This window comes from Varroa destructor, unplaced genomic scaffold, assembly GCF_002443255.2.
Source record: "Varroa destructor unplaced genomic scaffold, Vdes_3.0 BEIS01000004.1, whole genome shotgun sequence".
Classification (NCBI taxonomy): domain Eukaryota; kingdom Metazoa; phylum Arthropoda; class Arachnida; order Mesostigmata; family Varroidae; genus Varroa; species Varroa destructor.
This window is the reverse complement of record NW_019211457.1, coordinates 36,129,981-36,142,773: the sequence shown is the minus strand read 5'-3', so window position 1 is coordinate 36,142,773 and position 12,793 is coordinate 36,129,981. Positions and strand designations below refer to the sequence as shown.

General features: G+C 41.7%; 1 protein-coding gene and 1 long non-coding RNA gene across 3 annotated transcripts in view; both read right to left on the bottom strand.

The window, feature by feature from the left end:
- The window catches only part of Ptp69D (Protein tyrosine phosphatase 69D), a 577,123-nt gene that overhangs the window by 202,039 nt on the left and 362,291 nt on the right, over positions 1-12,793 (bottom strand). The gene's annotated exons all lie outside the window — the stretch shown is intronic.
- Positions 737-12,793, bottom strand: part of LOC147756137 (uncharacterized) — a 63,229-nt gene continuing 51,172 nt past the window's right edge. Inside the window, exons 2-3 of the long non-coding RNA XR_015327064.1 lie at positions 9,072-9,261; positions 737-7,775 (exon numbers count right to left, since the gene is read on the bottom strand). This is a non-coding gene — a long non-coding RNA (uncharacterized LOC147756137). The remainder of the gene's footprint in view (positions 7,776-9,071; positions 9,262-12,793) is intronic.

Below are 12,793 nucleotides of genomic sequence, written 5' to 3'. Positions count from 1 at the left end.
TGCTCCTATATAGCAGAGAGCCGCCCGGCGCAAAGAAATGGTGGTCTGTAATGATGACCGTCGGTCGATACAGCATCGACGGAGCGGGGCTGGCGCGAAGGTCGATCATTACCCGCGACGGACGAAACGTAGTGAGGTCTCGATGTCGATAGAAGATCAATGACGAGTTTTAGAGCATCATGCGTTTCCAACGGGCGTAAGGTGAAATTATCTATTTGCTGAAGCTGTACGATAAGCAACATGCCAGAGGGCAGGGTTATTGTAGTAAGGCTCTGCCAGTCAAAGAACTTCACTACAATTTTGCCCTCTATTAATTTCGTGAATGCGTTTCATCGCCCCGCTCGAACCCAAAATCTTTGGAATGTTGATAGAAAGTTTCAATTAGCTTACGCAAGAAAAGACCCGTAAGAGAGAAGTTGGGTCGAGTTTCGTAAGGTATCGTACGGAGATCGAAATTAGCGTTTCTGATTGGAATCTCGAGTGTCAAGCAAGAGCATGGCTTCATCCAGTGTTTCTACGATCGCCCGATGCGTTTTTAGTTGTCCCACATATGGGCATTCTTCTTTCGAAAATAGAGCTGTTGTAAATGTTGTGGGTCTAGGTAATGTTACAGATTCAGTAAGCTGAAACGCTGCAGGTTTTAGATCCCTTAGCTTTTATTCGAGAACTATAATCTATCCAACATTACAAACGTTAAAAATAAAGCTAGTGTCGTTTATGACCTATCCTGCGGGCTGTCAGCTGTCCTATCGGAGTATATCGTACACGAAATGAGATTGTAAGTTATTTGTACTAAGCCGAACACAGGGAGAAAAAGGTGTGCTAGTTAACTTGTCTGCTTCTAGATGCTTCATTCGGTTAAGGAGCGACCCAGTGGCCTTGAATAGAAACATCTTCAGCGTCAGTAACTTCAAAAAACTACTTCACAGTCAAAAAAAAAACTACATTATCGGTGATTAAATAAGTGTGAGAGTGGTTTCCGCCGGTGATAATTTTTAATAAGTCGTTCGATCGTAAGCTCTATTTAATGATATTGATCGGCCAAGGTAGGAACCTTCACATTCAATGCGACGTTTTTGTTCGACTAAGGCACAATCCGCTTACAAACTAACAATTTAGCACTGTACTATTGTGGGAAAGTAGTCTTCTATTCATATTTTAACGAAATTTTATGACTAATGAAACTCTCAAACAAATAAAAGGCGCTATCTACTTGAAACAACGCTATCGACCAACCTGATGGTGTCAAGAGGAGCATAAACCTAATTTTATAGAAATCGTGTGCCTAATTATATTAATTAAATAATCGTGATCCATGATATCAATGATAATCTCAGGTGCTATAAACATAGCGTAGATGGCAAATCACGATCGAGGCACTTGATTACAATGAGTTTTTTGCTCTATGTAAATTTTACGTACTGATGACCTCCTTAATTTCTGATGTGCATATGGATGCACCTAATCACCCCTGGGGCTACGACACCGCTTAGAGAAAATAATGATGGTAACGTAGAGTAGAAAAACAAACTTCAGCAGTATAAGTAATTTTTTTTTATATAGGAACACGATTTTAAACTAAATTATTACCTCAAGTTGTACTCGTTATAGGTTCTTGTCCGACAGCAAGCGTCCTAAAACGTAGAAGCATTTTTCATCTTCTGTCAAAGAGCATATTTTCTTTAGTAATAGATAGTTACTTTCAAACCGGGAATTGAAACTATTGAATGTTTTAGTCCTTGGTTGTCTGTCTTCATCAGTCTGTGTAAGCATCAAAACGATCACTTCAATAGCTTTAGCACTTGTAGCAGTACGCTATGCTGCCAATAATGAACACTGTCCCCAGATCGACATTAGAGGAAGCCCGAGTGAGCGAAGGCAATGAGTCCCAGAAGATTTATTCCTAATTCCACTTTTAGCTTTTTTTTTCCCGATTGAAAGTGGTTGCTGTGAATAGATCCGTGCAGCACTATCAGCGGTAACCGTGTGTGATGGTTAGCCGTATGGCGGTAGCATACCAGGATATGACAATTCACGGCATCGCTCCCACTGAACCCTCCTTTCTGTCTGTTTTCTTCTCTTTGCTTCACAGCTATCAATACGTTTGCGCCCATCATCCATGTATCCGATTCAATCATTCGGTCACCGTCCAAATATCCTCAGAGTTTCTGCTATTATCCGCGCATAAAATAATCGCGTGATCAATCAAACAATTCGAACAGGAGACATTGACCTTGGGTCCAATAGACTAAACCCTTGCAGTAGCGTCAATAAGTGAATGGCCAATAGTGTGCGCAACTTTCTTGAATACGCCTCTCGCCCTTCCCCCACTATTTCACACATGGTGATATAAAACACATTAAGAGCCCAGAAACTGACCAGGCAAAGATTTCTAGATCTGGGCAATGAGTTGGGTCGGTTGCTCGAGCATGCCGCTCTTCTGTGCGTCCGCGCCTATTGTGGCCGACCTGCTCAAGAGATGCAGGAGCGTGCGAATTATTGACGCAGTAGAAGCGGACAATGTCCCCCGAACGAAGAGAATCCCCATTCAAGATGATCTTCTTTGTAGATGGCACGAAGGGAAGATTGGCCAAACTTGCGCCTATGAAGCCGAAGTAAACAGACTCTGTCTTCTACTATGAGCAGCATATCAACAACAACGTCGTGTTGCATTGGACTATCGGAACAGACACTACACAGGAGGACTGTGAGACCATCAAGGCTTATTTATTTTGTAGAAACTGGTCAATGTAAGGTAACTTCAAGAGTTCTTTTATGAATTCTCTAAATATGGAAATACAATTTTTACCTTTACCAATGTTGACAATGTAATACTTGATTGTTCAATTACAAGTTTCTTATGTTGCGCTACCTTTTTATGGGACCTAAGCTTTAATGACAGGACCTCGCGCTAGTATCGATATGTCTTTTCATGAGCCTTTCTTCATGACAGTAACGCGATAATGCGACTCCATTAAAAAACACTGCATGTCTAAGATACACATATAGGTAAATAACTGTGATGACCCACCAGAGGATTGGCCTTACTACTCACCGGCTATATCGACGCGAACCAGCTCGTCTTCTCTGATCGACTTAAAGACCTGAAAATAGCTGCGTGTCATAAAAACGCGGTAATATCGTATTACTGAGTTTCGTTGCATGTAGCACAGTGTTCGTTCACACCTAAAGTAGGCACGCCTGTGGAACCTATCTGTTCACAGGTCTACCCATCAAAATCGATCATTCTACCACAATCGGCACCGGTTCGATCAACGAATCAATAGCAGACGTGGCTCTTCGTCTCTATGAGAATAGCTGGGCTATGTGTCCACTTTGTAGACCTTTCTCCAGCAGCGACAATAGTAACAATATTTTTGTACGTTGAGTTTAACTATATCAGAATGGCGATTTGGGCAAATATGATGGAGCTAAATGAGTGGGTGCCACAGCCTTTCCCATCATTGGCACGCAGTGTTATAGTTAAAAAGTAGGCTTTCTGTCATTTTGTTTAAGGGCTATGACTGCGGCGCCTATCTTTTGTTGTGCCTGGCTGTGCGCACCGGCTACGATGATCCCTCGCACCCATAGCTTTGGGTTAGTATGCTGGCAACTAGGTCGCCTGCCCCCTCTTGCTGTTAGAGGTGCCAGTGGCAGTTACACCATTGACCGACCAACGAGGAAAAGAAGAAGCTGAACAGGAGAAATCAAACGTCTCGAAGTAGCTTGATAGCAAAATGGCAAGCGATTGATAACTGACGGGAAGATAGCCACCTAGCAGCCGGCCAGTAAGTCACACTAGCAAGCACAGACTTACTCATTGACCTATTTCCAACCTTCGTTGGGCGTCATCAGTAAAATGGCTGTAGCGAGGCAACAACAACGCTTGTGGCTCCCCCTCTAAATCGCCATGAGGACCAATGATCGATGTGGCTGAAAAAGACGACGGTTGGACGACGACTAGACTCGATTAGGGAATCGAAGAGCTTTTCCTTCAGCATCAATTCGTTTGGGCGGCGTCAAAGGAATTACGAGGAAGCGAGACGAGATTCCACATAGCAGTGGCTGAGGCAGTACCATCAGTAGATCGAGCAGCATACGTCCATTATTCATTACGTCTCTGTCTTCTACTAAGGACATTTTCCTTTTTGCGCTCTAAACATGACTAAACAAGTTTCGCTACGTCTACTACTCGCGGGGAGCTAACAGGACAAGCGGACCGAAAACGAGGCTGAGATGAAGAGCGAGATATATGTCCATATGTATGTATGTTAATTGAAGGCAAAATTGCGTTTACGCAGACGGTGAGTCGAATGTGAATGAGAAATTCCCTTGCAGCAATGACGACGTCGCGTACCATCACCTTCTACTATGCCAACCGCAGCTTTCACCATCTGCACTAACCTATGCCGCTGCGGTAGATGCTTTTGCCCTCTGTCCCCGAGATTTTATGAGTTCACAAAGTAAACTCCGCGACGACAAAGCATTGGGAATCGATGTCTTTGCGTTGGTCCCTTTTCCCACTCGCTGCTAACAACTCGACCGCTCAGGCATAATGCGACATCTTCGCCTGCTTCTTGATGCTCTTTTACCACGTACTTCGTTCTTCATTTCCACTATATGGACGTGTCCGTCGTCATCAGAAACATCTTCTTTCCAATCACTGTTAGTGCCCCTTTTAACCGTTGATTGATCCCTTACCTCACTGTCCACCAACTGCTGAACGGTGCGCCATAAATATAATGAGTGACATTCCGACAGTGAAAATGGAGTAGATAAGGAAAGAAAAGGGAAGTAAAAATAGGGAAAATCTTGTTTCTTCTATAGTATTCCATTCCTTTATCCGTTTTCCGTAAAACTGACTTTGTCAGCCCAACTGTCACTGCTGCTGCTGCTACCATTGCATTCAAGTATTATGCTGGTGCCATATTTGAATTCAATGGTTACTTGCCAGTGAGTTCATAGACGATATGAATGTAGTAGTAAATACACATGGTATAGTATGTACAGTTTATATTCACCTCATGGTTCTTAGCGGTATGTAAGATGAATCTGATTATTCCTACGGTAAGCGAAAAATACGGGGGACAGCCTTTGCAGCTGAAAATCCATTTTCATGACAATATGGTACCCATGTTATTATATGACTCAATGACAGGGTACACGGAGCTGCATATTTCTTTACCAACACCAGGATTCCGCTAGGGGACCGTACGGAACTCAAGTAGGCGAACACGAATCTAGAGCGCTGAAATTCATTCATCAACTTGGCATCGGCTCTCTTAGTAGACGAAGTACAGGTAGGCACAGCGCTTAATTCATAAGCTCATTTTCGATCTACATGTTAAAAGGTCAAGCCATTTCTACAGTGGATCCGGTAACAGTCCTTTTATCCGCTCCTCTATAGGAGATTGTGTACTTTGAACTGACCAAAATCTATGGTACCGCACTTTATAACAAAGGTATAACAAAACTAATTGCGTTTCTACAACTAATGTCCACGCATATAATTACTGGACGCTTTAATATATGTTCTTAGTTAGGCGGAATAACGATTTGCTAGAGCCGTGTCCCATTTAGTAAAGTAGTAAATATACTTTGTAGATTGGTGTTAATTAAATCCCGATGCTTAACCGTTCAATAATGAGCGGCACATCGTTGGCGTTTTCACTCGTACCCCGCTTTTTACAACGCAATCTGTCCTTTGTAACCTCCAATCCTCTTTTCAAGAATGGAGTCAGAGAGCTATAAGGAGAAGGTGGCTGCTGCAAATTCATACGTGTGTTTTTAGTTCTAGCAGCGAATCTGTGCCGTTCTATTTTAAACACACACACAGAGTCGACATTAATCACAATGATTAATTAATTAACAAAGGCTTTCCTTTGACCCTCTTCTAAAAAACCTAAAATCTGGTGTATATATATATATATAAATGTACAGGCATGCTTTTCTGGTAAACTTCCTCGTAAAAACTACACATGGCAAGGCCTGTCAAGGCCTAAATTTGCAGCCTCTTCCAGCCAGTCTTGCATTTATAGTTTTTATCATTCATCGTTCTATTGAGTACATCTTTCGATATGCATGTGCTCAAACGTGCAGGCTTTAGCACATCATTGAGCGACTGAATGAATACAGGTCTTAAAGGTAATGTTTTATTTTTTAATTTATATATGTGTATATTTTTTCCATATACTTTTCTACATATAACATCTGTATCTACTCAAACTTAATTTCATATTGTATTATTAAGCACACTCTTGGATGAAATGCACCTAATATTCACAAAGAACAAACATCTGTTGTTTATTCGACCCTAAATAACGTATTGTATAGACGTAAAATATCAACAGTGATAGCCCATTTCGAATCTTATTGAGTTTTTGCATCACTCGCAGAGTTGAACACAGATAATGGTAAAGTTTTTTTATAGGACAATCCTATTTTCGACTATTCGAACCAGCTGCTATAGTCATTCTAGCAGATCCGCTATGGACACTAGGTAACTGTGTTCTCGTTGATCTCACTGCTGCTGTTTCCGTGACCTTCACGCGGAGTGAAGTATTTCTTATACAGCATAATGTTTCATCCTTCGGCAAGCAAAGATGAACATATACTAGTATGTATGACTATAGCGGGTTCGCATATTCCATCGCACTTTCCCAGGCCATTCATCTGGCCGTCCTTGTACGACTGGAGTAGTCTTCTTTGTTACATTGGGAACATATCATTTAAAACTCATTACGTCATCGTGTGACGATTTAGGACACACACTGGATAGGAGTTTTTAGGCTACATTAGACCTGATAGAATGCCTAACGGCGATACTGGACGTAACATAGACGATATATGTATATATTTTCTTCTTCGTTACAAGACAGTAAGAATTCTGGCTGCTTCGATGGCGTTATGGCAGTGTTCGATGCTCACTGGCAGCTTAAGTTGTTGTTGTCACTCGTGTTATTCTTTTCGCCCTGCTGTTATTATTATTATTATTACGGTTTCTGTAAACGTTCCTTTTCTGCCAGACGCAATGTATATGGGCAACAGCAACGGTCCGGACCTTAGCAGCGTCAGCACTTTTTGGCATCGCGTATAACGTCGTTTTTAGTTACTACAGGACGGCATCCTCCTATAGTTGCGTCTCTTGCAACTGTTCGTCTCATCGCTTATTCGTTGTGCATTTGATCTGCTATTTCGTTCGTCGGTAAACTTCCCTCGGCCCAGCTACGTCCATGGTTTCGGGCCGCAGTCGCCATGGTGGCCCCTGACGCGGCAAGAGGAGAAGTATGCTATCTTCCTGTGTTCTTGCCTTTATTGATGCCAAACACAGAGCCGCGATGCTGGTACTGTGCTGCCATCTGGCTTCGGATGCATGAAGGGGTCGATGGATCGTGTTAGAAGAAAGTAAAACAAATAGTATAGGGAAAAAAGAATAAAAAGAAAAGATAACGGTGAGATCAGCCCTGCCTGACCATGATGCACCGCTCGCACTTCCTTCTTGTTCATTTGTTGTTTCCATAACCCTCGATTCCAGTGGGAACCAAAGGCGGCCAGAAGAGAATGCATAGGCATACGGTCGCTTATACATATGGCGGGTTCACATTCAAGTAGCGGCTAGCTGAACTATGAACAGTGAAAATCTGCCAAACGGACGCCGACCGCCTTCAGGACGTTTTATTCTGCGATTTTCTCGTAGGTTTTTCCCCCTGCTGGATCAGCTTCTTATCCTTTTTCCGCCATTGTCCGTGCCGCCTGCATTAGCGTCGACCGTCTCCCTGAACAAACAGTACAAAAACGAGGATAAAAGAAAGACAACGAGAACCATCCGGAAACATTTCTAACGTCTAGGAACGGTCATATCTGTGTTTAAGCCATTCGGTCTATTCGTTCCTTGTCAAACTGGTCGTCATCATTTCGCCTTTCGATGTTCTCTTGCCCTTCCTTTCTGCGTTCTCCATCCGCGTTTCGTCTTAGTCGCTTTCTTTGTCACTTCAAGTATATTTTGGTATACGCAACTGCTCGACAGTAATGACTAACGCTAATTAATGTCGCCCACACTAGAACAATTTTAATATCGATGAGATGTCCTAGTTTTTTTTTTCTCAGCGATGCAGATTCGTTATCCGAAATTCTCTTATCCTAGCAAGGTCATGGCCAATAAAGGAGAAAATGCATTTATGACTGCTATGAATGGCTGAGTCCTTAATACATATTCACTGCATCGACATATAGCAAGTGTACGTTAGAGGCTGTATGGTTTATGGCTGCATTTACGATGTATGTAGAATTACATGCACTGCAAAGGCTAATATTTCAATAGTTGAAGATATTGGATTGTTTATCGGTAAGTATATCTCGTATTGGTATTGATCAAAGGCAATATACATTACTCTAAGGGAGCATTGTCTCAAAACGATTTTGCAAAGCTAAGAAAGTTCCCTTGATCAGTATAGTGACATTCGTGGCTGTGTGGTGCTCGTTCATTCAAATGCTACATGAACGAGCTGCCCTTCGGTCCGCTCAGGAAGCTGCATCTATTGAGAGTGTGAAGTCTGCTACGACTATGTTCAGGCGTAAAAGAATTATTATAGTTTGATGTAGCAGGGATAAACAGCACAGACGAACCAATCTGAAAGCGAACTATGCCTTTGTAACTGACAGCGACAATCTGGGATTACGACTTTGTACGCCTCATATAACGGCAAAAATGGACGGTGGTTTTCTCTGTCAGCAACGCTCCTGTTTTCCCTCTATTTCTTATGTTGATTCCATTTGCCACGTATGTAGCGCGAAACAGAAATATAACAATCGTGACGTTGGATTTTACGTGAGGTAAAGTCAGATTAGCATGTGAGTTCACCGATAAGGCCAGGCTTTTAATACTAGGTTGAATGCTGATTCATTTGCAGTTGATCTCTGCTGGTGGAAGTTACTCAGGGCTATTAGAATTTCATTTCAGAGAAGCTTTTGGTTAAATACAAGACCTTTTTTCGGGCTTTTGTATCTCTACATCGAAAGGCAGGGGATGTTCTTTCTCCTTTAACGTCGGAAACAGTAAGTTGCGAGCATACCTTGAATTACCACATACTCTATTTCTCCCTCCAGCAATCGTACGAATCCGAAGCTGACGAAAGAATGGCGCGTGCCGTTGAGATCCTCGTACCAATAGTTATATGAGGAAGTTTGTATGACTTAATTTTTGGCAATTCTATAACCTTATGGCAATTTAGGGCCAGAGGGTGCACTTCGCAAAAAACACACCTGAAAAGGAGACAAAAATCCTGACTGAAATGACAAAAATGAATATGTTAAACCTAGAAAACTCTCAAAGCTATATAATCGACAGTGCTTAAGTTTCGCTAGTACCTTATAGACGTGCAACTTGAATGCAAAGTATTTTGAAAGTAACAAACCTACGTTAGAACTTATTTACTCCTGGTACTCACAAGTAACGTTAAAAGATAGTGGCCTCAACGGCCGCACTTTTTAAGAAAAAATATGTGAGATTATCATAATTGCCAATCTTATAAACGCTAAGCACGTATAGCAAGTTTTTTTCTGGTTACAAAATCTCCGCCAACATTTAGTCCTACATCTTCTATAAGTTTGAAAGGGCTGGAGATACAGTCAAGTACATGACCCGGGAAGAGTATAAGGATTTTGATCAAAGCATGTAATACGAACGAAGTTTTTTTCATTCGTAGAGCAGAGTTTCAAGGAAAAACTGTGCTACGTCACAAGCTCATTCCGGAAGCGTCAGGCCTCCCGGACAGAAAAATCGGAGTGTCATCCGCGACTTTCGTGTTTGCTACCCTCACGTTGAACTAGCTTGGCTGATAAGCCCTCAATACTGTATATTTCGATACGGACTAACAAAAAGCTTTGATGCAAGTCCGTTTTTGTGTGTCTTTATAGTAAAGACATTCATGCTATTCCTTAAATTTTATAAACCTGTTATACTTCGCGCACCCCGGATTTAAGATTATCTTGATAACAATTATCAGAAACATTTGGTCAACGCTTATTAAAAGGTAACTTTATTAAACACTTCGAGAAAGCAACCACCTAAAGCTAGCTACTGAATGCTAAAATACAGATGCCGAGTCCAGGTTCCTTATTATTAATCTAGACAAATTAAGACGCGAAGAGGATAAACCAATTAATTCTCATTTCAACCGCAAACTAGCGTTTACTTTAATGAAGTCTGTGGACCTATAAACTAAGGCAATGAATCAGTACTCTATTTCTAAATGATGACTGATAGCGTTATAATAGATTTTGTTTTGCAGGAATAATTTATGCGATAGAAAAGTAAACTTAAATCTTCATTCTCTTCAACCTATTTTCTTTTTTTTCATCAATTGCGCAGTCAAGGCATAGGGTCTAGCTAGCGGGAATTATTCTGTAAATAGTCTTCCAAACGACTGAGCTACGTTAGTGAACCACATTTTATCCTTCAGATGTTGTAATGAATACCTGGTGGCAATCATTTCTAAATTGCGTTATAAACTGAATATGCGCATCTGACTGCATAAGAATACTAAAAGCGAATGTCACTTAGCGGGATGGGCTAATTAAGGGCATTGTAGCAATGCTTTCTTGACCCTCAGTTCCTTTCAGTTTCTAGGTCTCCCTCTGTGTCAACTGATGCTCCGCTCCACCGGGCTAAGGCAATGAGTATATTTAATTTGACAGTTGCCCTCATCCTGCTATTCTTCTGTTCATCGCGATAATGATTCTGATGTTGATGAGTGTTGCGTGCTGTCGCTTGTGTTCAGAACTCCACTGGCCATCTTTGGGTGCTCGGTCAGGGTCGGCGGCCCGACCAGCTGGACACACGGGCTTGTGTACTCACATCATCACATATCATCCCCATCCCCAGATCCGCCCTAGCCACTGAGTCACTCTGCCATACCGCTTTGGTTGACCGGCCTCTGCTCTTAGCAGTTACCAGCAGTTCCGCTTCGTTCCTAGGGTGCAAATAGAGCTGCACCATACAACAGCCAGTTGTCTCAAGGGGAGGGGGCCCAACGGGCTTGGACCACAAAGCGTGGGGCCTGGAGGTAGCGCGGTCACGATGGCGGAGATGAGGATAGCAAATATGAATTTTTACGACGCCCTCTCGACTACCTACTGGCACTGAATCGTTTGTCGTTCACCAGATGGGTCTGCGAGTAAACCCATTCGGATTTGTGGGCAACCATCACACAGGAAACAGCAGGATGACAGCAGCGGTTCAAGTCGCAATGGACGAATGATGCACATATCGAAAGATGTATTTACTCACGTACAACGGTTCCTGTGGGATTCAACCCACTCCTTGAAGGACGAACCCGTTGTCTTTATGTACTTCATATTCATATATATATATATATAATTTTTTTCTTTCGCCTTGTTCTCTCGCTATTTGTCTTAATTGTAAAGAATAAAGACAGAACACTTGCAACGGCGGACACGCACGTTTGTAAGTAAGAGTAAAGATGTCTGTGGATAAACGCATTTATCCCGTTTACCTAGTCAGATGAGAGGTCTCGATGCGCTTTCATAGATTCGCCCAAGCAGCACGTTCGCTTAGGTGTTCGTAAGTCCCGTATATCGTGTAGGGCCATATTGAAGCATTTGTAAATGATCTGATGCCCGACAAATGACAGACCCTCAGTCCTACAACACAAATTTAATCAACAGATAATCTAAAGAGCCCTCCCTGTCGCTTTCATTAGCTATCAAAGATGGAACATAAATGCTCCAGATGTACAAGTCTTTAGTGTTACTTAGGCCAGCTCCATTAAGCAGCATTCAATAAGATATGATATTTGCCGTGCACTTGGGCATCACAGCTCCCATCTGCTACAACTATCAACTGTACGTGGTAAAAAAGGACAAAAATGTCAGATCGTTACACATAAGTGTGACGATTGATCAATACGCAATAAATAAACTGTTGTGAGATGTAAAGCATAAAGGGTTCAGCGCTATATTGCTATTAGATGAACATCATCAAGCGTTTGAAGATCATTTCGATGTGACGCAATCATTCCCAATAGCTGTATGACCTTCATCGAAGACCTTGCAGATACAACCTACAATCGTTATATTACGCACACTAAACAAGATGGTAACCAGACGGTCAAAGTTGCCAAAGGATATATATAGTCTGTTTTGCTCAATATTTTCCTTACCACGATGCAGGTTCAGCTGACAACGAAGATATATTCCAACACAGAAGCATATTATTAGAAGATATTACATAGGATTGTTAACGCCGCCACAGAAAATTTACCCGAAGGGAGTCGTAAATAATATATATATATATATATATATATATATAATGAAAGCTTAAGGTATATCCGTAATTAAATCTTAAGGTTCATCTAAATATTAGTTCGAAAGGCGCTATTTATTCAAAATTTTTTTCGTTTTACTACTGTAATGTCATTAGAATATACTTAGTATTAAAATTTCACTTTTTCATGCTAAGGTTATTATAGCTAGACAGGGCTGCGTGAAGGGTTAGACTTCGCCGAATTGCTTGACAGTCTTGCTCTGAAGTTCTGCTGGGCTGGCGCGTTCAACTGAGAGACTGTGTTTTATTGTCCTGGAGATGGGCACGTTCGTATCTGTGGCAGTGCTAGATGTCAAATAGAAACTTCCGTATCGATTGGGGTGTGTGTTAATTGAGCTTCGTATGTTTGCATGTCAATAAGTTCTGCACTGCCTATGTACAATTATAGAAACATTTCTTTCCTCCAGCTCAACACTATTCGTAGAGTACCAATAACAATCAAAGTAATAA